Here is a 23,620-nt window from a genome sequence, read left to right on the forward strand (position 1 = left end):
AAAGTATTGATACTTGTCAGCATCTCAAACCCCCCCCCCCCCCATATCCTTTTCTCATCACAAGCTCCTTCCCTCTTCCAGGTTAAACACCATCCTCACTTCTTGACAATCATTTCCTTAACCTGCATGCATCCCTAACAAAAGAGTTTAGTTTTGTCAACATCTAACTTTATGTAGAGGATCATAGTATATGAAGTCTTTTCTATCTTATTTCTTTCTCTCAACGTTGGTTTAAAAAATTCATCCACATTGCTGCCTGGAGCTCTAGTTCATTCAATTTTATTGCTGGATAGTTTTCCCACTGTACGAATACACAAAATTTATTTTTTGACTCTTAATGGACATTTGGTTTGTTTTCAGTTTGTGCTAATGCAAATCATGGACAGGAATCCTGCTGTACCGGTTATTCTGGTGCATTTACACAGGGCGGGGGTGAGGGCTGCTGGCTCACAGGCTATTTATATACCTTCAGTTGATGGAGAGTGCTAAATGCTTTCCAAAGTAGTTGTGTCGATTTATACTCCAGTATAAACAGGGTAGAAGATTCTCATAGTACTTCAGGTCTACAGTACCTGATACTACCAGACTTTATTTATGTATTTGTCAATCTGATTGGCATGTAGTTTCCTTGGTTTTGACTCACTTTTCTCTTATTACTTAATGAAGTCATACACTTTTCTGTGTTTACTGGCTGTTTGGATTTCCTTTTTCATGAGGTTTACATCAATAGTTATTTTTTATTTATTTTTTTATTACTATTTATTTATTTTTGGCTGTGTTGGGTCTTCGTTGCTGCGTGCAGTCTTTCTCTAGTTGCGGCGAGCGGGGGCTACTCTTCATTGCGGTGGCTTCTCTTGTTATGGAGCACAGGATCTAGGCACGCGGGCTTCAGTAGTTGTGACACGTGGGCTCAGTAGTTGTGGTTCGCAGGCTCTAGAGCGTGGACTCCGTAGTTGTGGCGCACGGGCTTCGCTGCTCCGCAGCATGTGGGATCTTCCCGGACCAGGGCTCGAACCCGTGTCCCCTGCCTTGGCAGGCAGATTCTTAACCACTGCGCCACCAGGGAGGTCCAACTATTGTTATTTTGAATTCTTCTCCATTTCCAAGTAATACTCTTACATGACTATTTTCTCACTAAATTGGAGGCATTATCTGTTCACTTTCTAACTTACTACTAAGTAAGGGTTTAGTTCCTTTACACTCTTTCCTATGTCCACACTGCTCTGTAAAGTTATGTCATCATGAGTTATTCCACTGCTCATGATCTCTTTGACTTGTAGTGATATACTTAAAAACCTACATTGTTGATCAACTATAAACTCTCTCAATGTCACGCTTTGTAAAATGAGGACATTCATACCATCTTCCCTTTTTTCTACCTCCTGTCTACCTTCCAAACCTAGCTTTTACGTTGTCAAAGTTGAAATTTATATTCTGTTCTATGTGCAGTTAAGTCTTCTGTTATTCGAGAGTCAGTAAGGAGTAAGGTTTAAGAGAACAGGCAGAGAGCCTCAACTCAAAGCCTCAATCCAACCTTAAAATAGGTACAGCCTGGGCAAGTTCCTTCCCTGTCTTAGTTACCTGTTCTCAAAAGTGGGAATGGGGCATCCCTGGTGGCACAGTGGTTCGGAGTCCGTCTGCCGATGCAGGGGACACGGGTTCGTGCCCCGGTCTGGGAGGATCCCACATGCCGCGGAGCAGCTGAGCCCGTGAGCCATGGCCGCTGGGCCGGCGCATCCAGAGCCTGTGCTCCGCAACGGGAGAAGCCATAACAGTGAGAGGCCCGTGTACCGCAAAAAAAAAAAAAAAAAAAAAAAAGTGGGAATGATATTAGCACCAACCTCATAAGGCTATTCAGAGGATTAAATGAGTTAATATATGCAAAAACACTTAGAGCCTAATATATACTAAGTACATACTAGTACACAATACATTTCAGTACATACCAACTTAATACTAATACATACTAAGTATAGTTTACTTTAGTTATTAGTGATTACATGCAAGTTGACGATAAAAGCTGCAAACCAAGACAGTATTGCCATTATTACAATTAAATTAATATTGCCCACTGCAGATGTACTGTGTCTCTGTGTACAGATAACACCTTGTTCCATACTGTGCCAGTGTCACTGCCCTTGTGCAGGGTGACCACATACCCCAAGCCGCCTTGGGCTGTTCCAGTTTATACCTGTTGTCCTGATGTTACAGCATTAGAGCGCCTCCTTACACTATTGAAGTATAAGGAGTTTGGACAAGTTCTGGTTTGGACAACAAATTAGACAGGTGGTCATTACCCCTGTGTGTCACTGAAAAGGGGGACATCTATAGTGTCAAGTTTAAGTGGATTCTTCTCTTCCTCACCAATAGTACGTTAAAAATCAATGATAGTTTAGTTTGCTTCATGTTTATGTCCATATAGCCTTTTGTCCTCTGGAGTTCAAGTTCCTTCTCTTCTTCCTCTCCCTCCTCCCTTCCAACAGTGCCTAATACCAAGTAAGTACAATATGCCTCAAGGTGTTTCTCAGCTCTCAATCACACAATCAATAGAAGCCTCTCCACTCTAGACTAGCTGCAATCTGCACCGAATCCCCTATTACCTTCCTTCTTGGTTTATTGCCTCATTTTGCTGGATTATTTCTATAAATAGCTTAAGGTGTAGCACAGGAGGTCAATTTTTCAAATTTCTTTGTGTACAAAATATCTTCTTCAGCCTCCACTTATGACTGATAGTTTGGCTGGATACAAACCCCTAGGGTGAAAATTATGTGCCTGAAAAACTTTGGAGGTATCTTTCTAATGCCTTCCAGGATCCATGGTGCTGATGACAAGTATGATAAGGTCAGATTTTAACTCTTTTTTTTAGGTGGCCAGTATTTTTCTCTCTGGAATGGATGTATCCTCTCAGTATTTTATTCTATTTTATTTTTTCAGTATTTTAAAGTTTCACAATGAAGGGTGCCTAGGTATGAGTCTATTCTTGCTCATCTTGCGTAACTGTTTTCAATCTGAGGCCTGATGTCTACTTTCAGCTGTGGGGAATTTTGTTGCCCTTTGACAGCTTCCTTCCATTTTTTTTCTGGGTCTGGAGTTTCTAATAGTAACATGTTGGATCTCCCAGATGCAGCCTCTCTAACATATTTCTATCATCACTTTTTCCATTGTGTCTTTCTTTTTTATATACTGAGAAATTTGTTAAATTCCTACTGAATTTATTTCAGCAACCATATTTTCATTTCCAAGAGACCTCTCTTGCTTTCTGACCATTCTCTTTTTAACTAACACCCTAATCTTATTTTATAGCTTTTTTACAGCTCTTTTTAAACCTCTCTCAGGATACTAATTAGGGTTTTTTCTTAAATTATTTTGTTCCCTAAATTGTCCCTTGTCCTACTAGGATACGTTTTCACTCTTTTTCCCCCTCTCACGTTGGAAGCTTTACTCAACTATCACGCAAATGACAGTTATTTTCTATTTAAGAATGAGTGCAGAAAGCTCCCTGAAGTCAACGATTGATTGGTTTCTTATGCAGGAAAAAGCGGGGAGTAACTGTAATAGGATCTCCCCCAAACACAATTTTCTAGGGTGTAAAAACTCACACTAGCTGCCCTAGTTCTTGCCAGTTTCACTGGTTTCAAAATGAAATCATCTCATTTCAGGAGTGTGAGGGCGGGGCTGGGAGTCCACTCCTCCAAACACAACCCTTCAATGAGCTCCCCTATTTCAGTCACACTTTTAACTAACTCCACCCTCTCTCCTACATGCGCATCTGAGCATGGGCCTACTTCTGCAGGTGGGGTCAGAATCCTCCTCAGTTGCAGGTGGTCGCTGTGCATATTCTAGGTGATGCTTTTCCTCTGTTCTACTGCTTCAGTTTCACACTCTTCCACTTGTCTTCCGTCTTTCAAAACTATGTTGAAACCTCTTGATTCTCGTGGGCTTATATACTTAAACCCTTTGATACCATCATTGTAGTGTCTTGTGAAAACGGAGAGAAGAGCTAAAAGGGTTCTCAGTGCCTTCTGAATCTGCTATTCTGTGGTCCAGTGTTTAAACTTCTTGGTCTTCCCCAGTGTCTATCATTGCTTTTAGAAATACAATCTCCTGGTCTATTCGTGAAGGAAATGAATACATCACATCTAAAATGACAAGGAAGGCAGGTTAGATGCTCTAGGGCCTTGTTGTACTCTGCCATTTACTAATAAACCACTACGTGCTACAAATTGTAGGTGCTCATTTATAAAACGAAAGGGGGTAACCCTACACGAACTATAGATTTCTCCTACTCTAACATTTCATAATTTTCTAAGTTCTTTTCTTAAAATTTCTCTATATTATCATTAATTTTAATTAAAAAAAAAATCTAGCCTTCTCTTTTGAAAATCAAAGAGTAATTCCCATAGTCCTACAATAATGGAATAATTAGTTCTGAAACCTGTCAAGTTTCATGTTTCATATGAAAAGAAAATCACATTAAATAATTTTTAAAAATTAAACATGAACTTTGTAGCACAAACACAAGGTTCCCCCCAAATGGTGTTCCTTTATTTACTAGAAATGTTCAGCTCTGCATTAAAGTTGAAAAAAAAGAAATATATTATTTTTGAGGTACAAAAATTTCTTATGAAAATCAATTTTTCTTTTCTGTCCATACAAACAAAAGTATGGAATGACATTAGAGGTCAGGTTTAGTTGGTAATAGAATGTAGCTTCTTGATATTTTTTATTTTAGGAAAGGAGAATATCAACATCAAAACTTTTTTTTTACTTTTATTTAAAATGAGGCCATATTTTCCTCTTATAAAAACAGAGTTCAGCTAGACCTGTCAATTTTCTCATCTGTAAAACAAGAACACTGAATCAGCTGACTATATTCATTCAGAACTCAATTTCTTTATCGTATGATCACTAAGGTTCTCCCTAAATCTAATATACTAAGGTTCTAATGAAAGGAAAATATATTACTAACGACATGTTTTGATTTTTATTTCTTAGAGTTCAAATGTCCACCATTCACCTTGGTCTAAGCTTAAGGAACCATTCAAGGGGATACAATGCAGATGGGAGGGGAAAACAGAACCCTCACACAAGCTGTGCCGTGTTGCAATCAGGCTTCCATTTGAAAAATAACCTTGTCTATAGCTTTAAAGTGATAACTTTGTACCTGCAGTGCTTCTTGTTTCAAACGGATTTTCTCTGGCTCTTCCTGAACACTTTCTGAGGAATCATTGACCTCTTCGATTTCTGAGGAGGAAGGACTCTCTACTGTCACAGTCACAGGAAATTCTGATGGACCTGAGTGTCTGAAGAAGAAGATAGGAAATCACAGAGTTGTTACACTAAAGTGCAAAGAAAGAAGACAAGATTGTAAAAAAAGATAACACAAGTCAGATCCAAATATCCAAATATTAGAGGACATTTAACAAAAGTGATCTGAGGTATCATTATTTATAAATGTCTCTCACTGCTCCTTAGTCTAAAACAGGCAATGACTAAGTAAAATTACAGGAACTTATTTTTGCTATGTTACTGTACAGACCTCTGTTGTACATGGTTAGGATTAGTAATGGGAATTGCCCATATTATTTTATTAAGTGTCTTTCACAGAAGCCAAGTGAAGAGCCAAGGTAAACATTTTTTCTCAGATCAACTTTATACTGCAAATGAAAAATTTATTCTTCACCATCAGACACAAACAGTCTGGAAGAAAATGTAGTTTTTCAGAGGAAAATACATCAGTAAAGGGACCGATGAATAATCAGAAAGTCAACATATCTAAGCTGGGAATAACAGACATTAGAATTTTAAAAAAGAAATCACATACACATACACAACTAAAACTAACCCATCAAAAATTTCATCTTCTCACCACACTTAAGCCAAAACTAGGGTAACAGTAATACAATTCTCCCATCAAGATTCACTGCCACTGCAATGTTGTTCAATAGGACAGTTCCAAACATTTAAAACCTGACCTGGCCACAACCCCATAAAAGTCTACAGATCATAAAGAAGTGTGCTGGGATTATATAACCATGCAGAGGACAAGTCACTAGGACATCATTTTGACAACAAGCAGCAAACCCTGCAGCACAGGAAAACCGTAACAGGAGAACGAGGTGCACACCTCTCTCTCTGGGCATGCAAGGGCAGGACTGACACCTAAGATGCTCTTCTCTCAACCTCAGCAGTGGTGCCTTTCACAGAGCAACTATGCAGTCTCCCAGAACCACTGGGAAGGAGAATCTGATACTGACAGTATTAGCTTGCCATGAGGCCATAAGCGAGGGAATGTGTGTGGCCTTGGTGAGAGAGCAGAGGTTTGGGAGATGTTGCTTTATATTGGTTTTCAGATCAGGAATTTGTACATATAGCCCGCAAACAACGTTTCTTGAAAACATGTGAACATTCTTCAGTATGAGAGCTCCATGTGAGGGGTCAGAAATGGCACTCAAGTTCGTTTCACTGGGTAACAGCTGATTTGCGGACTGGAAAACAGGCTTCCTTGTTTACAGGCATAACCACAAGGCTGCCAGTTGTGTGCCAAATCCACAAAACTACACAGTTGCATTGGGAGAGCGACCAAACATGTTTTACATGGATTTATTTCAGAGAGGGAAATGCTTCTTGTAAGGCTCTGTCAGTTTAAAAAGCAAGGAGAATGACCATCCACCTTTCCCAATTCAAGTCCTATATATCATAAATATGATAGCTAAACACCAGCAACTGATTACATACATCACGAGCTTTGATGAATGGAAAGCCCCTAAAAAGATATCAACAAAACGAAGTTAGATCTTCATGTAAATACATCACCAGTTAAACCCAGTTAATACAACTATTTAGTATTATGTACAGTATCCACACAGAATTGTGTATAAAAATAAATAAGCTCAAAACAAGGACCTGGAGGGCTCTGCTATGGAGAAAACTGAACAGAATTCAGGTGACTGGCTCGGTAATAACTCTCTGAACTGCTGAGAGGCCCCTTCAGTTCCTATGTTCAGGATGCTTGAGATTTCAGTCTCACTTCTTTAAATGGTGATATTAATCATTCTCTAATTTACCACCCTGTGTGAGGAGGATGGACCTGAGATTAAGTGTCTCAGGAAGAAGATAGGAAACCACAAAGTTGCTAAACTCAAGTGCAAAGACTGGGGATTCAACACTATAGTTTATGCAACAGCAATTCACATTACCATTTGCAAAAAAGTAGTCGGTTGTCCAATGGGGATTACAAACATCCATTTAACATGAGCAACTGAACAGATATTTTACACAGTAACTACTTCAAGTACTATTTAAAATCAATTCTCTTTGTTTTCTTAAGCAATTGTTAATCCCCAATTTCGTGAATACTACCAAGTCAGTCACTTGAAAATCATCTAGAGCAATCTATTTCACTTAGCAAGCCTAAAGCTATAGTTCAGCCATTTTATTTACTGTTCTGTGACAAAAATTACTATGAACAGCTATCCCCTGGATAAGAAATCAGGCAAAGCTAGTTTGACTCACTAAATCTGATTTACTGAGTTAATAAGCCAGTTGTTTTAGAATAGGTCTAATGCATAATTTTCATCCATTCTGTATTAAACTATTTCCCATGTCTAAAATGTCTTTTTGCCCATTTGTACATATCCAAATTCCTACTTCTGTGCTGTAGGGCTTCACGCAACTACACCTGCCTTTAATGAAACTTTTCTCACATGCACAATTGGTGATAATTTTAGTCTCCTCAAGACTCCCACGGGGTTAGCTCTGTTGTGACACTTGAGAAACAACTTGAAACTCCCAATTACCTTTTGTTTTTCTTCCTTAGAGGGCTCATTGGGCAGAAGCCATGTGTGAGTTATCTTTTTTCCTCTATAGAAAGCACCAGAGACCGCTCACATAACAGAAGTTCCAAAATAAAGGACTCTGAATGATTGAAAAAGACAGGGAATGCAAACACGTTACCTGTTGCTTTTTGCACGTTCTGCAGTACGCCACGGCCGGAAACCAGACACACCAGGTGGTAGAGGTTCAGGACCATAACATTCTTTACCAGCAGAGTGTTTCCTTCCATTACTTACAGGTTGCTTTGTGGCCAAGCCTATGTTTGACAAAGCATGAAAAGAAGGAATCAAGATGCACCAAAGGTCTACAGAGCAACTGTCACATGTGTACACTTTGAAAGGAATCAAACAGGCACTTGACAATGATGCCAAGGCCATTAAAAAGAGGATCGTTTTGTACAAAGGTTTTACATAAGCCAGCATTTTTAAAAAATGTAAGTTCTCTACAGTAACAAGTTATTTTAACTAAAACAAAAGTATTGAGATGTGCAGAAATGCAAAAATAAATTTTTAAAATAATCCCGAAGTATGATACATTTTATGTATTATGCAGAAACACTCAAGTTTACTGAATCTTAGAACACCTTTGGCATTTCTGAATCTCAAGGACACAGAAACACAGATACACCCATGACTTCTGCCAAACAGAATCTTCAGAATTAGACCAAAATTTCAATTTAAGATGAATTTTTCTATGTAAAAACAATAAAAGTTATAAGGCTGCAAGTTGCTGGGTGGTAGGTGAGTCAATGTTACTCTCCTATAAGCCTGTCAACCTTCACTGCTCCTTTGATTTCATACAGAAATCACACAAAAAAACAAATGAAACCCACTGGATAAAAGAGTGAAATGTGGAGACTCATCCTATATTTCAGTAGTAAAGAGGCAAGTATCTTTATATGAAATATTTGGTTGCAAAAACTAGACCTACATGTTAATATTTTATTTAGAACAAGCCACATATTAAAATTCACATTTAAATATTTAATTTGAATTTACTGAAGACAAACAGCATAGGTTAAAATGGTTATATTTATCCTTCAAAGCTACTATATTTTGTGTTATTTATTTATTTTAATAGATCTTTATTGGAGTATAATTGCTTCACAATTCTGTGTTAGTTTCTGTTACACAACAAAGCAAATCAGCCATATGCATACACATGTCCACATATCCCCTCCCTCTTGAGCCTCCCTCCCACCCTCCCTATCCCACCCCTCTAGGTCATCGCAAAGCACCGAGCTGATCTCCCTGTGCTATGCTGTTGCTTTCTACTATAGTTTAGCAACATTAGGATGCAGGGTAAAATGGAGTGTATGTGGTAATATAGGACAAATATTTCATAGAGTGTAGCTTATTGATAATCACCACATGATCCTGTGTGATTTATATGCCTCTTAAAAATATATAGGAGCTCAGTTCATTTTGTGCTATTTTATTGTGTTTTTTAACTTAATTACGGTCAAAAAAATGTTTGTATGCATGTGGTTTGTATGTGTTAGCTTCCTTTACTTTCAGAAACGAATGCAAATACATTTGTATTAAAAGTTTTTTAAATTACACTTTTCTTGTTAGGAGATAAAAAAAATTTCTAATAAAAGTTCCCATCTGTTTTTAGGCATACATAATGACAATATAAATGTGACACAATTCACACCATTATTTCACCCTGTACTCACCAGGATCTAGGTATATACCCAGATACTGATTGGCTTACCTCTATGTCTCCAAATAACTGAGGCAAATAGAAAAAAAAAGCCCAAGAAATAAAATTACTCTTAAAATAGCTCAATGAGTTTGTATATTTCAGTTATATTTCCACTTTGTTTCATCATGCTAAATAAAAAAAAAACGTTTAACTGTTTTCTTCTCATTCCATGATGCCCTATTATATACCACCAGGTACTAATTTTACAGAATTCCTAATATACATGCTTTATTAATATATATATTTCCATTTCTAATATCATAGCAAAAGTCAACTTAGCTATTTTAAGAATACTGTACACATGATATAAATTTTTAATAATAATATCTAATTAGTGTGATACCACAAATCTTAACTTCTTTGTATGTACTATTTGATTATTAAAATATCACTCTCTTGAAATAACAATTGGCAGACAATCATAAGCTTTTTTTTGACTTCATAAACACTCTTAACAACTTATTTAATACACTATTGTCCAAGCAAGTTGATTAACAGAGAATCAAAAACATACATCTTTAAGTAGAAAAAAAAAGCTGTATATGAAGATGTTTACAATAGTTTATTTTAGGTTATTTCCAATTGTTCACCAATTTTTTTTTTTTTTTTTTTCAATACGCGGGCCTCTCACTGCTGTGGCCTCTCCCGTCGCGGAGCACAGGCTCCGGACGCGCAGGCTCAGCGGTCATGGCTCACGGCCCAGCCGCTCCGCGGCATGTGGGATCTTCCCGGACCAGGGCACGAACCCGTGTCCCCTGCATCGGCAGGTGGACTCTCAACCACTGTGCCACCAGGGAAGCCCTTGTTCACCAATTTAAAAAATTGATCAACTCAATGAAACCTTGTGAATACAATGTTAAAAAGTATAACTATGAATCACAGAATTTAAATTTAGTATGAAAAGAATGGCAAATTATATTGAAGTTATGTGGAATTATGTTTATAGACAGCAGGAAGAGAAAATAAAAATGTAAATATTGCTAGACAGGATAATGCAATTAGAGGTGGTCTTTTAAATTTTTCATTTTTATGCTAATACAATACCTTTATAAAACCCAAAAATCTTCAAACAACACATTTTAAAAAAATTGTGGTAAACTACACAAAACAGAAAAGTTATCATTTTAACCATTTTAAAGTGAACCGTTCAGTGATAGTAAGTCAACAAATTTTTAAAACTTTCAGAGGGAACCTGAATAAAAGATGTGTTGTCCATTGGTGATTTTAATGTATCTGGTATATAACTAAAGTCACCAGAAAACTCTTTCTGGGAAATTGGCAGATCATAAACATAAAATATTTATTTTGCTTTATATCAAACCTTATTGTTTTGCTGTTTCAAAATTCAAATTTACTCACAAGAAAGAGTCAGTTTCATATTAGATTTGGTTTCACAAATGCTGCTCCTGCTATTCATTCTTATCACCAAAAAAAAAAAAAGACTATTTGTGACTAACGATAATATGTTCCAGAAAATAAAAAGTTAAAAGGTTTTCAATCTGCATTTCTGGGAACCTAAATTAAAGCATCACACAACATTTTCAAAAACAGAAAAGCCATTTGATTTGACTAAAAACTTAGTTTTAAGATGGCAGAAAGTACCTTGATAATTTTCTTTTAAGAAAGAAAGAGAAACAAGCCATTAAAGAGAAATTCTTCCGAGCGAACTGAAACATGTTATGTATGTCTGACTTGGCACTCCTTCCATCTGGAGAACTTTTTTGATAATTGCTTTCATCACAGAATGATCTAAAGTAAAATGAATTGAAGTTAGAGTAATTATTTCCCAGTGAGTGGCTATTTCCATTTAAAACCAAAAGCCAACTAATTATTGCTTTTCCCATAAATTTAAATATGAAATCTACATTATGTAATTATACACTTAATACCCCTTTGTGTATTCTAATTTCTTCCTCAGAAACCTAAGATGCCATCTTGCAGACTGCCCACAATGGCTACTATTTTGGCAGCAACAAAGGTCAACTTTAAACATTTTGCATCTAAAGTGGCTTTGGATACCTTTGGATAGAAAGTACAGTCTGAGCACTGTCCAGACACTTAGATACCTAAAGGGCATCTAAGATAACAAATCAAAGTCCTGATATTCCCTCAAAAGCTGCTCCTCCCATCAGCCCCCTTTTTCTAAGTGATACCACCCAGTTGCACACATAATCATCAACGACTTGTCTCCTTGTTACTATTCCCTTCATACCTCACAACTAATCTATCTGCAGGTCTTGTTAGCTACACCCTGAAAACACAACCTGAATTCAACCACTTTTCACTTGCTGCAAACTTCCAACCTAACCTAGGCCATAAACATCTCTTATTTGGACCCCTGTGATAGTCTCCTAACTGGTCTCCCTGTTTCTCTTCTTTATCCTCCCAAGTCCATTCTCTATACCAGGTCACCTTATTCAGATACTATTTGGATCATGCCTTTTTCCAGTTCAAAACCCTCTACTCATTTAGAATAATCCACATCTTTACTCTGGCCTTCAAGACTTTACAAGAGCAGACCCCTGGCTAGCTCCTTGACCTCATGTCACACCACATTCTTCTTCACTCAGTACTCTGCCCAGATTGGCCTTCTTGCTTTTCCTTAAATACTCCACCCACCTACATGCCTGCATACTCATTGCCCCCTTGTCCTGGAATGTGCTTACCCCAGATCTTCCATGGCTTGCTCCTCTCTTCATTCAGGTCTCCGTTCAAATGCCACTTCTCCAGTGAAGCTGGCCCCTAACTAACCTGTCCAATGGAGTCCTACCTGCCCCCCTCACTCTTCTTACATTAAGATATTTTTGCACTTCCTACTCTCTAAAATTATATTACTTATCTCTTTACTAATTTCTATCTCAACTCCTTCACTAGAATGTAAGCTCCATGAGGGCAAGACTTTTGTCTGTCTGGTTCACTGCTTTATCAGTAGTGCCTAAACCTGTATCTGGCACACAGAAGGTATTACAAAAATTACTTGTGAAACTGACAAATGAATAAAGTACTCCTTGCAAGAATTCAGAGGTTGCACAAGAAGCAAATAATGCTCTTGGTGGAAGCAGGCTTAGTATCTAGGTTCACCTCTATTCAGAGTAGAGATAAGAACAATTTACAAGTATAAATCCCTTTAATCAGTAAATTATCTGCTCAAACCATAAGGGAAGTACAACATTAGAAAAGTACTGTTTTCTAGGATACAAACAATTAACAAATTCAAACAATGTGTGTATAGAGAATACACACTAAAAACCTATCATGAAAGTATGATGGTCAAGAACTCTTGCGGTAAAAGGTCAGACAAAAACCAGAACAAATGATCATGAATTCTAGTAGTTCTGGGGCTGAACAACCTACTCATTTAATCAAAAGGGATCATCGCAAAAGCACAGGTATTAAAAAATATTACATGAAAGGAAAGTATCATGAGTCATTTAAGTGTTGAGTGGACCATCACATTAAAATAACTAGAGTCTTTCAACGCCCCATGACATACAGAAATAGCAAGTCAGACATATGGATCTAACAGCATATGATACAACCCTTACAAACTGTCACTACAGAAGAAGGGACACCCGGTGTAATTAACCAACTAGCCAAATGAATACAAACAGCCAGTAAACCTCACCAGTAAATCAAATGAATACAAAATAAAACAAAATGTGGTTATTCTCCTATCAGATTAAGCCAAGATTCTGTAAGAGAAGTCTTTAAAATGTCTATACCCTTTTGATCCAAAATAGTCAGAGATATAGGTAAGGATATATATCAGAGTACTTTTTGTAACTGAAAAACTGGACATACCTTTTATACAAGATCGGATAAGCTATGTGCACTGTGGCATATTCATATAATGGAACACTGAAGGGTCACAAAAAAAATGATGCAGTAAGGCTTCCCTGGTGGCGCACTGGTTGAGAGTCCGCCTGCCGATGCAGGGGACACAGGTTCGTGCCCCAGTCCGGGAAGATACCACATGCCGCGGAGTGGCTGGGCCCGTGAGCCATTCCCGCTGAGCCTGCGCGTCCGGAGCCTGTGCTCCGCAACGGGAGAGGCCACAACAGTGAGAGGCCCGCGTACCGCAAAAAAAAAAAAAAAAAAAAAAAAAAAAGATGCAAATTTACTGACATGCTAAGATGGTCATACTGAATTAACTGAAAAAAGTTATAAAATTTGGAGTAATCCCACTTGCATAAAAAAGGGAGAGGTACTCATTTTTGTAGTCTTACAGTTTTTAAAAAGTGCTACCAGCCAGTGTTTGTGAGAGGCAGGCTTCATTCACATCCACTCTTGGGGTGGACTACAAATTGGCATAGCCTTTCTGGGTGGTAATTTGGCAATGTGTATGAAAAGTCTTAAAAATATGTCACACTTAGTCATTCCACTTGTAGTACCTTATTCTACAGAAGTAAGCCCGATGGACACAGAGATGTATATATAACGTATCCACATTGTTTCTGACAGGGAAAAGCAAACTGTCTCAATCTAATTGCAAAGAATTGATTAAACTATGGGACATCAATATGATGGAACACTACATGATACCTCATTAAGTGAAAAAAGCAGGAATATGAAATAGCAAGTATACTACAATTCTATTTTTGTAATCTCTAAGTGTACAAATATATTTATAGAAAACAATAAAAAGACTGAGAATATATACACCAAAATGAACAGTGATTATGTCTGGGTGTTAAATTTATAGGTAATTGTTCTCTTGTTACTCTGTATTTTCTGTAAAGAATATATGTAACTCTTAGAGAAAGTTTAAAAGCAACATAAAAGCTATCAGAAAAATGAGGCCTTAAAAAAAGTCCTATCACAACAGTATCATGCCAAAAGCTAAGCATATATTACATTAAAAATTCAGTATTTTCAATTTAAGAATTTACCTCCAAGCCATAAATCCTCACTAAGAGATTCTGCAAAAGCACGAGCACCCAGGTCACCAATGAGCTTGTTGCAGTTCAGAGCGATGCGCCTCAAACCAGGCATACAGTCAAGATCAGGTCTCCTGGAACGAAGACTCTCAGCCCAGGTTTCTTCATGCCTTCTGATAGTCTGATACTTCAAAGATTTAATGGGACGAAATTAAGATGTTTCAATAAGGAAACAGGATGTGCCTACTGAGTATGGCTTATTATGTCAGAGATTTACACACACACATATCACGCATATATGCCAGGAGAATCAAGCTGAGAAATTAAACAGTCAGTTCTGCTTTACGAGTCCAGTGACCCACATTCTAGTCGGTCAGTGATTAGATTCCAGCCACTGGATGACCTGTTTTTGAACAGTTATGTAAAGTTGGATAACTCAATTACAGTCTAAGAATTATTTTCCTTATCTTCTAAGTCAGGGAATTGATTCTAAATTCTATCATTGCTGAGGCTCTAAATTTCATCATTCTGTCCTCCAATGGTCTCCAAACACCTGACTGGGCAACCCATAAGAAAACTTTTTAATATGCATCTTATTTTTTAACAAATTATATACACAAAGTTCTATACATATAATTTAGGTACATTATAAACTACACAGATATTTTTTAAATGATACAAAGCTAAATAGGTTCTAATATTTTCTTTTCCTAACTCCTAAGGCATTACTGAATTTTATTTATTTTTAAAAAGTATTTATTTATTTATTTGTTTCTTTGTTTGGCTGTGCCAGGTCTTTAGTTGCGGCCTGCCGGATCTTTTACTTATTGCATGTGGGATCTAGTTCCTTGAGCAGGGATCGAACACACGCCCACTGCATTGGGAGCGCAGTGTTAACTGCTGGACCGCCAGGGAAGTCCCAGGCATTATTTTTAAAACTATATTTACAAAATGGATCTTACATGCTACCTAGGGTGTGGACACAAACTTCAGAGGCCTGGACCATGCACAGCCAGTTTGATGTGCCTTGGGAAGATAATGGTTTGACATTTAACCACAAGTCTTGTCTTAAAGACATTCAATTCTTTATATTCATAAAATCAATTTTGGTAACAGGGAACACTGACTTTAAATCAAAAAAGTCTTGTTACATTCTTGAAAACATAAAAGACTCAAAGTGCCTTTGACACTCTAAAAGCAAAATCATTAGTGTCATTTTCCTATTAACAATGGCTTATAAAAGCTCCAAGCAGAAATAACAGCAATCACTTACACAGTGCTTAGTATGTGCCAAGCACTATTTATACAAATGAGTTCATTTAAACCTCACAACGAGGCACAGACGTTAAGTGATTTGTCCATGGTCACTAGCTATGAAAAGGGAGAAAGGGAATTTGAACCTAGACCATTTGGCTTCGGCACCCAAGTTCTTGACTGTTCTCTACCCGAGGGGTCAATGGACTTGCCCTGTATAGGCTCAAAGAATTTTTCAATTTCTAAAATCTAAATTTAAACATTTCCAGCTTTGTGGGCTATACAGTTTCTGTTGCAACTACTCAACCCCACTGGCGTAGGCTGAAAGTAGCCATAGCTACCATGTAAACAATGGGTTCCACTATGTTCCAAAAAACTTTCTTTAAAAAATCAGGCGACGGGCTGGATCTGGCCCACCAGCCATAGTTTACCTATCCCTGATCTGCACCATCAAACTATTAAAAAGACTTCATGTCAAATTATTAAATAATTTAGGCCTAAATACAGTAATTATAACCACTGTAAAGTTGTTAAGGCATTAAAAACTGTATTTACAAGTTGCCGATGTAGTGATGTTTATTAGTTTATAAACTACAGCAGCTAATAGACACTTGATTCATTTAAATCTTGAAGACTATAAAGGCATAGTTTCTTCACAGCATCACAATCAATGTTTTCAGTAACTAAAAATACATAGAAGTATTATTATGTATTATATATTAAATCTCCTATTTCTAAAATTAAGTGGACTATCTTTACTAAATGGTAGAATCCCAAACTGAAAACTGGTCTTATTCTTTCAACAAAATGAAAGATGCACTCACAGGTATCAAAAGACAAAAATTAACTGCCATCTGTGTCAATGTATTAATGTGCTTCAATCACATATGTTTTCATGAACGTTTAAACATAAAATCACCTTTAAGATCTTGGCCATGTAATCTGCTCCCTGCCATGTCAGATTATACCCCGTGAAGTTTACTGTCTTAAGAGTGATAGAGTTCTTTACACCTTGCCAAATAACTAAAAGGAAAAAAAAAAAACCCACACACACAGTAAGATGAAGAGCCTATACATTTGTCAATCTTGACTTATTTGCTTTTCTTGAGTCAATTGGAGGTTTACAGCCACATTCTTAAAATCATTAACTACAATCTTCCCAAACAGGTAATTGATGAACTGATGCATTCTAAAGCTTGTCAGTAACAAAGTTATTCCAGTTTACAGCAACAGTTTAATTCTATTTAGATACTAAAACTGAATACACTGGATACTGCAAACTTTCTTCCCAACCACTCAGTAAAGTACTACATACTTTTGAGACAAAGGAAAAAAAAGAAAAACCTAAAGAGCATAAGACTCTTCCGATTTTCAGTTCCAATGATACATGCCAACCTTGATGATCAATCAGCGATTTAAATGTCAACTATAAACCCAGTATTTTATTAGCTGCTATGCAGTATACTAGAGCAATAGAAGAGGGAGGACCTCAAACCCTCTGTTTCCTCAAATTGAAAGGCAGGCTTCCTTACCCCTTCAGACCACTAATGGACACAGGGAACGTACACTAATGTTTCAGGACCCCAATCAAGAATCACCTGCTTTGTGATTAGGTCCATCATACACCCTCACCAACACCACTGAGTTTGCTGCTCCTACGGGACGTTACATATATTTCCTATTTGAACACATACCACAGTGCATTATAATTATGATTGCAGATGGATGTTCTAACAATTTAAAGAGAATGATGACTTTTTTGCTCTTTACATCTTGCTATTTCCCTTCCCATAATATTTCTTGAAGAGAAACCATAAAAATATAAAGAAACACAAAAAACAGGAAATATACAAAACGTGTGGTTTGTGGCTTAACACAAACTTAAGTAAGATTAATTCTGACAGTATCCAGCATGACAAACTTCCATGGTACAAATGAAAATGGACCAAGGTTTGAGCAGGTACAGGAGACAATCCACGCATGCACAACACCAAGAAAAGGTAGACAGGAAAAGGTAGACAGACATGGTGTGTAGGAAATCACGAGACCAGTCCGATGGGAAGAGACTTAAACAAGACTGAAACTCACTTTCGAAACCTCCGTCTCCAACTGGACAATTCGCAAGACACAGGTTCACCAAAGTGGCCAAATATTCAATCCCTTTAATGGGGAGGAACAGTTTTAAATTTTATTGCTTTAGTTTGCCCCAAAAGCAACTATCAAAGGTTGGCAGGACACAATGAAGGCTTACTTTTGTTAACATAGTTAAGTCTCTCTCTCTCAGAACTAGCCCACTTAGCTCCAGGTTCCTTAGCGCACCCGATGCACTTACACAGCCTTCATGAGCTTTACACAACTGGAAGGTCACATCTTTATTTCTTATCGCAGGAACACGACTTCTGTAAACTTCATTTCTGTCACAACCTAAAGCAAAAATATTGTAAAATGAGTGGTTTAAACCATACATTTTATCATCATTAAAAAGCACCTAAATAAAAAGAAAAAAAGCATCTGCTCTGTGCTAAGGATTAGAAACGACTCCTGCCCTTAAAGCCTTCATTAAGGAGGAAGATGTATAAACTCAAAATTTCAATCACATGAGATAAATAAACATAACCTTTATGCACAGAGGTGCCTATGGAGGCAAAAAGTTATATCTAAGTGACAGCTTCATGAGAACCCTGAAGTAGAATCTTGAAAGATGAGGCTATGCAGAGTTGGAGTAGGAGGTGCATTAACTGCAGAGGGAACATCTGTGAAAAGACACTCAAGCCTGACTCCTGCTGGGCACTGTAAATACTTCAGGTGGGGACGACTAAAGGCCAGGGGTCCAAGTGTGAGAAGAGACACAAAGGAAAATAGAGATGCTGGCAGAAGCAAGCCTGGGAGAGAGCATGGCTTTTATCCCACAGGTGACGAGGCCTGGGACTACCACTGGCTGAGTAAGGGTGCCTCCGCTGATTAGAAAAAGGCGCCCCGCTGCTGAAGGACCAATTAGACAAAGGGAGTAATCCCAGAAGTTCCCCTTCCTCAGGGCCAAAGAACGCCATGACGGGGCTTCCCTGGTGGCGCAGTGGTTGAGAGTCCGCCTGCTGATGCAGGGGACACGGGTTCGTGCCCCAGTCCGGGAAGATTCCACATGCCACGGAGCGGCTAGGTCCGTGAGCCATGGCCGCTGAGCCTGCGCGTGCAGAGCCTATGCTCCACAACGGGAGAGGCCACAACTGTGAGAGGCCCGTGTACCGCAAAAAAAAAAAAAAAAAAAGAGCCCCATGAGGCTTGGCCCAGCACAGTGCAGACTACACGCCTCCGTGTAGAGCACACGCTGGGCGGCTAGTATGAACTAACTCTGTGTGGGCAAGCCATTAGCAGCATTATTTTAAGCATAGCTTTTTATGTTACAAGATCACTCAACCCGAGTAGGCAGATGAACTTAGAGGAGCTGAGCCCAGGAGCTGCGAAAGCACCCAGGAGTTTCTGCCATAGTCTGGGCAAAATGTAATATGGATGAAGAAGCAAATTTAAGAGGAGGCCAAAATCTACAAGCTAGCCCCACTGGATGCAAGACATAAAGGAAGTTCAGTGAAGGAACTCTGAAGAGAAAGGGCTCAACAATAAATTTTTGTTACATTCAATGTAAAATATGTGGCAAAATTAAGTACAGTGGCCTTTAAGGTCCCTTCCAGCTCTAATTTCTTTTGATTTCTAACTTATTACTCTGCTTAAGTAAAGTCCCTTCAGAGGTACAGAACAGTTCTTACACCTGAATGGGATGCAAAGAATAATCTGACTTCTGTTCACCAGGGGATGAATTGAACTGTCCTTGCAGGAGAGAGAACAGATGGTGTGAACCCCAGATCCTAGTAAAGGGCCAGGCACACGATAAGTATTCAGCTTTTCGAAAACAAACGAACAATCATTTCCTTTCCTAGATCTTCACACCCTTCCTCTGCTGGCTACTTTCTCTCAGCTTATAAACATCCTCAAATATACCCACTTAAAAAACTCTCAGACCTATGACTCCTTGGATATTCTTGTGGATAACCTAAGTCTCTCCCATGCCTTCAAACACCTGTCCTTCCAGAAAGCCCAGATCTGTATCTTGGGCCCAGACCTGGCCCCTCTACCAGGCCCCTCTAAAGCACTGAAGATCAAGTAAGATCCTCTCCCCACCTCCAATCCCTCTCTACTGTGCTCTGTATATCACAAAAAGATGTAGCTGTAAACTGTCACCCACACTTGCTGACCTCCCTTTTCTAACTGGTCACCAGGCCTCACCCATTCTCTCTCAGATCTGCAAAATCCAGTCCTACCTTTTATAACTTAAGTGGGACCCTTTGATTACAATTCACGCTGCACCCAATCAACTGCCTTCCACATGGAGGTCCCAGTGAGCCTCTAAACCAGAATTCCATTTCACTGTTCTTTGGTGTTTCCCACAGCCTTCAGGATAAACATCCAAACTTCTGACATGACAAACAAGGCCCCTTTCTGTGGGGCCCCACTAGGTTTCCAGTATCAACTCTCATTGCTTTCCCAAACCCAGAGTTCCAGTCCTGTACCTGAGTTTTGCCATATTTTTTTATATTTCTCAAACTTTGACACACACTGCTCCCTCCTGCCACCCCAGGAGCTTCTACATATCCTTAGAAAGGATGGCACCTCCTCCAAGAGCCTACCCTGAACTTTCCCTTCCAAGATTCTATGCTCTGCAAAGGGGAAAGATGGCGGGGAGGGATATATTAGGAGTTTGGGAATAACATATACACACGACTATATATAAAATAGATAATCAACAAGGACCTACTGCATAGCACAGGGAACTCTACTCTGTATCCTGTAACAAACTGTACGGGAAAAGAATCTGAAAAGGAATGGATATATGTATAACTGAATCACTTTGCTGTACACCTGAAACTAACACAATATTGTAAATCAACGATACTCCAATATAAAATAAAAATTAAATTAAAGAAAAAAGAGATTCTATGCTTTGTAGCACCAGAACTCACTTCTTCCAGAACACTGACTACTGTGCTTGTGTTTACTTGCCACCCAGTAGAAGGGGAGCTTACCTAGGGCAGAAGCGTCGTCTCCAGCAGCCCTTGGTTCTGACAACTCATTCAAGTACCAGGATACTTTACACACATAACCTGCTTAATTAATTCTAAGAACCCACAGAAAGAGTGGTTTTTAATGTCATTTTACAAGTGTGGGGATTGTAGCGCAAAAGAAACCTGCCCAGGCCACAGAGAGCATAAGCCCTGGAATTCAAACTCTAAGCTGCCTTCACACTGGTGCTCTTTCCACTATAGGATACTATTGAAAAAAAATTTCTTTTTCCTGAGCCCTGTTTGAATGGAAAGGAAATGAAGCTGGGATATATCAATTTCCTAATCGCTTTGGTCTGTACCAGGCAAAGTCATTCAACACACCAGGTAACATCTGTGCAACCATTAACGACGCTCCAAACTGTGCTAAGTGTTCTACATTGTAGAGTCTACAAGCATTAACAGAGTGAGACCTTGTAACCTCCACAGAGAGTGGGTCCTGTTAAGCCCATGCAACAGATGAGAACACTGAGACCTAGAAGCCTTAAAGCACTCGGCCGGGGTCACCGAGCTGGCAGGGGTCCTAAGCCGCACGCCCCGTCTAGTGCACGCACACCCGGGCACTGGGCACCGGTTCTAGTGCCCACCCTCCACCTTGCACCATCTAAAACCCCGCTTCTCAGCGCCCACATGAGGGCCCCTGGAAGCGGGAACTACAAACCTGTCTCGCCAAGCCGTGGCGGGAAGAAACTCTGGATACAGATCACGGGCAGAGGGTGCTCAAGAGCGGCGTCCAGTCAACCCCACGGAGGCGGTCGGCGTTGAAGTCCAGCAGCCCTCCCGCAGGGAAGCGCGAACGGCGGGCAGAGGCAGCGAGTCCTGCAGCGCACACAGCTCCTCACAGCGCCAGAAGTCGGCCACGCTGTCGCGGCGCAAGTTCACCGAGTGATCATGGCCGGAGCGTGGCCTCGGGGACGCTGGCTGCGGACACGATGCCCACAGCCGCCTGGCGGTCCCTGCTCGCCTCCCGGCCCCTCGGGCGCCCACCGCCCGGCGGCTGCGGCGCCGCAGCGTGGGCAGGACCCACGTAGCAGGCGGAAGACGCAGGGCCACGGGCCCCAGCTACGCCGGCCCCCTCCATGCCACGACCCCGTGACCCCGCATCGCCGGCTGTTGGCGCCGGCCTCAACGCCCCGCGAGACGCGGCGCGGCGGTTTAAACTTCCGGGCGGGACCTTGGGGGCGGGGCTCGAGGACGTCAGCGCACGCCCTGTGCGCCAGCACGTAGCCCCGCCTCCCAAGGGGACCCGGCTTGAGGAGCAGTGGTGAAAACTTCGAGACTAGGACGGCGCGAAAGGTAGGAGGTGTGGAGAATTTGGGGTTTGGAAAACGCGTTTGCTGACTGATCCAAACAAAAGTGAGACATGATTGTATCAGCGCATTTTAAAAGTAAACTCCCACTAAGTGTCTGTGCTCGCGCCGCCCAGGAGAGAGTGTGCACTTCGTGAGGGACACAGGAAAGGCTGAGTGAACGTTTGCCTGGGTTCCGTTACCTGGTGCGCGGGTGTGTGAATTTCTGCGGAGAGCCCTTAATTTCTGTAGTTTCTGCTGACTTGACACGGTGGTTGGCAAACGGTGACGTGTTCCGTGCATTCAGGACATGATCGTGGTTACTAATAATCACTTTGTTTATTTATTTGTACCGACAACTCCGAGAATTTACTACTGAATATCCACTTTACAGAGGAGAAACTGAGGCGTAGGAAGTGAAGTGACTGAGTGAGAGGAAGGACTCAGACGATTGGTGTCAGTAAATTAACCCTGCAAGGAGGCCGTTAGACCGCAGTGGCTCTAGCGATGCGGCTGCTTACGTAAACCAACCAAAATCTAAGCCTGTCAACGCCTCAGGGTGACGAAAACCGCTGAGGACAACCAGTCACAAACCACCAACTAGGCGTTAAAGCCATAGCAAATCAGTCATTTCCTTGCTTTGCTTCTGCCCTTTTAAAATAAACATCTCTGCAACTCCTGTGGCTGGAGTGCTCCTCACCTCTTCCGCTTTGTGGTGCCTGAATTGAATCTATTTTTGCTCACATAAAGTGTTAAAACTTTAAATATGCCTCAGTTTGTCTTCCAAGATTGGCCGTAGAAGTTGGATTTGTGTCCAGTTTCTAGAACAGTGGTCGTCCTCTGGTCAGGCCTTAGGCGTTACGTGTACAACGTTCCTCTTCTACCACCACCTTCTGGATGCCTCCACCCACTACCAGCTCCCACGCATCAGATCCCCTAGATGTGGTCAGCAGTGGCTTTTACATGCAACGTGCTCACATTATAACATCGCAGACACTCCCGTGTCCTCCAGCCACTGTGTGAAGTGAAACATTACCATTCCTGTTGAAGAGTCTCTGGTGTGACCACTTTCCCAAACACAGCCACTCCCCAGCTGACCCTGGACTGTTTTTTTCATTGGGGTCTGTTTTTCTTCAGATGATTTTCTAGTAATTTACACAAATATGTGGATCTGGATAAACTAATATATTTTACTCTCAATTTCAGGTTGCATCCTTTGCTCTCCAGCAATCATTGGAGTGCTGTTTTCAATATGTCCACGCAGGGATTCAAAATAACAAAAATGCTTTGGAAAAATAATGTCGTAGGTTGACAGAGTGGTTTATAAATTATAGCATATGCTTATGCACTTAATTCTTCCTCACAACCCTGCTTATCATGGCTGGAATTGCTGCTACCCCTGTGGGGTCAGCTGTGGGCTGGCTGTAGCCGGGCCGGGGGACTGACGGGGCCACATGCCTCTTATGCCCCAGCTAGTAACTGGGGCTTGTGCTCATGGGGGTAGCAGTGCTCCGAGAGGGAGAGTAGAAGCACCGTGGGACCTAGT

General features: G+C 40.1%; 1 pseudogene across 1 annotated transcript in view; it reads right to left on the reverse strand.

Moving 5' to 3' along the window:
* Window positions 1-21,866, reverse strand: part of LOC309972333 (centrosomal protein of 78 kDa-like) — a 72,969-nt pseudogene extending 51,103 nt beyond the window's left edge. The window contains exons 1-9 of the transcript in view: window positions 21,750-21,866; window positions 21,447-21,706; window positions 17,926-18,098; window positions 17,763-17,834; window positions 16,594-16,697; window positions 14,433-14,607; window positions 7,957-8,140; window positions 6,721-6,766; window positions 5,165-5,295 (exon numbers count right to left, since the gene is read on the reverse strand). The product of the transcript in view is annotated as a centrosomal protein of 78 kDa-like (transcript). The remainder of the gene's footprint in view (window positions 1-5,164; window positions 5,296-6,720; window positions 6,767-7,956; window positions 8,141-14,432; window positions 14,608-16,593; window positions 16,698-17,762; window positions 17,835-17,925; window positions 18,099-21,446; window positions 21,707-21,749) is intronic.
* Between the last annotated feature and the right edge of the window lie 1,754 nt (window positions 21,867-23,620).

Source organism: Leucopleurus acutus (assembly GCF_964270905.1).
Source record: "Leucopleurus acutus genome assembly, chromosome: 15".
In the NCBI taxonomy this organism is placed as follows: domain Eukaryota; kingdom Metazoa; phylum Chordata; class Mammalia; order Artiodactyla; family Delphinidae; genus Leucopleurus; species Leucopleurus acutus.